Raw genomic sequence first — 2560 nt, 5'->3', positions numbered from 1 at the left:
GTGTGTATGGGGTGGGTGAATACGCGCGCGCGTGTAGTGACTCACACGCTCTCTCTCAAAACACTCCACACACCACCCGCAAATATATATATATATATATATATATATATATATATGAGTATGATTACGCGCGCGGCGCGTCTCCGCATTTGACACCTATGTGTTCAGTATACAACGTGGTTTTCCTGAAAAGTGGTAAGCATTTTTCAGCCTACATAGTTCTGAGAGAAAAAAAAAAATATAGGAAGCTATGAAATGCAGCATTGGAACAATAACAAAGGACAGCAGGATGAAACTAAAGTTGAAAAAGAAACAGTTTGGGAGATTCTCTTGTTTACGGAGGAAGGATTGTGGAGAGGGCGCTAAGTGCCTGCGTGTAATAGGTTTTGTCATGGCACCGCAAAGCAGTATGGGCTTTCTTTTTTCTGTGCGCGCGCTTCAGTAGCCTAATTTGCCTTCATTCCTCGTTTTTACCTCTCTAGCGCTGATGCTATTATTGTGTCTCTTAAGCATTGCCTGTAAAAGAAAGCAAGGAAGCGCGGCAATGCTTTAAGATGGCTATCTTTTAATTAGCCACCGCATTAGCAGTGGCGCGCGGGACGGCAGCGTCTGCGACTGAAAGGTGTAATTTCCGATTCTCGTGCAAGTACGATAATATGATGACAAACATGGAAGCTGATACAGACTATGTACATGCTGTTAGTTTATGTGATAAGCTGTCCCGCTGCCTGCTGTGGCAGTATCTGTACTGTATTCAGCAATGACGTTTTTTTTTGCAAGTTTGAATGATGAGCTCCTTAAGGTTAGCGTACGCTTTGACAGCTACCGTTACGTTTTTAAACTCAGATTTAAAGAAGGAGCAGTGAGGCAGATTCAGTACACAGGAACATGACACTGTTTTTATTGTTACAGACGGAGAGTAAGAAACACAATGATATATAAAATACGCGGGTCCCATGTGCTGTCGGAATAGATGTAAGCGAAGCTTTCTGTTTTGCTTTCGTTGAATGATGATAACTGGCGGCGTTGTTTACGGCGAATCTTTAATTTAAGCTTATCAGTGTTTGGTGCAATACAAGAGTTTTGACTTGATGTTAAAAGTCACTAGCGTGCTTCCCATGTTTTTTCTAGGAGTACATGTGTTTGTCTACGTCTTACGCAGAATAAACAGCGAGACGTCCTTGCTTGAGCCGCTGTTGTGCGCCATTTTTCATAGCCGGCGAGAAGGCTAGCGATGTCATTGCCTCACACGGCGAAACTTTTCGCGGCTGAAGTGGTAAACTTTAATTAGGTTATGTTGCTTTACGTGCCAAGCCCACAATATAATTATGGGGCATGCTGCAATGGGGGACCACGTTTTACTTATAAATACCTGAGCTTCTTAACGTGTGCCTAAATCTCAGTATACGAGCATTTTTGCATTTCAAACAAGTCGAAATGCGGCTGTCATGGCTGGGATGTACAACCCGCGACCTCGAACAACGCCATTGCCACAAAACTACCCCGACGGTAAGAGAAGTGTAGATTTGATGGGTGGCCTCTTCGTAGGGTCGTCTAGACGCTACGGTGGTTTACTGCTGCTTTGCATCCGCGTGCTCTACGTCACTTGTCCACTTCGCAAACCTGGACGGTGTTTATTCTGCAGAAATAGTAGAAACGTACCGTAGTGTACCTTGAATTTAAGTTTATCCAGTTTGTCCGCAACCGCTGCCTTGTCTAGTAGTACCATTTCCTTGCGTTCTTATGTCGCCTTTTCCTTCTCCCGGCCTCCACCCATGTAGGTGAGCTGGGAGCGAAGAGTGGCAAGGCTGTTATTGACTGAATTCGGGACTGTCTCCTCTCTACCCATTCACTGCATCTTCTCCACTATTCTATCTATCTCACCTCTGCACTGTGGCACGTTAGTACAAGGGAAGCGGTGCAGCTTCTGCAATGGCTCCGGGGGTTTCCACGGATAGTTACAGCAGACGAGCGGGCATTGTGGCGACGGTCTAAACGAGGTTCTCTTGTCATCTGCAAATGATTCTCCTTGATGGGATCCCCTTTTCCTATACTTTAACTCCCCGTCAAACCTCGCTTCCTCCCCCCCCCCCCCCCCCCCCCTGTCTCGCTGCCTCCGCCACTACTAACCGCGGTTCAGGTGTCAGCAGACTGCGCTGTACAGTTAGTACGGTAAGTAGCAATGTGTGCTTCCCTTCATTTTCCTTTATTTATCTATCCTAATATTTAAATACACAGCCAGTTACTATTTTAGCAACGTTCCAGTCACGTATATAAAGAATTTGAGCCGCCTCCCAACGCGGCCTGCAAAACAGCGATATCCGCAGCCGCAAAAGGTCGAAGGAAGAGGCCAAAAAGCCTCGCTTTAATAACCACGTACGCTAGAACATTGCGTTTTTTAAACATATATTAAAAAGTACATTACGAGTGTAACATTGAAAAACAAACTCGCCAAATCTGACGTTCCAAAAACTTCCCAGCCACAACATCCCGCTGTCTTACAGCTGGTCCAACATCCCACAAATGAATCGCTGCATTAACCACAGGTTTCGGGAGCGCG

This window comes from Dermacentor silvarum, chromosome 2 (genome assembly GCF_013339745.2).
Source record: "Dermacentor silvarum isolate Dsil-2018 chromosome 2, BIME_Dsil_1.4, whole genome shotgun sequence".
Taxonomy (NCBI): domain Eukaryota; kingdom Metazoa; phylum Arthropoda; class Arachnida; order Ixodida; family Ixodidae; genus Dermacentor; species Dermacentor silvarum.
This window is presented reverse-complemented; position numbering follows the sequence as displayed.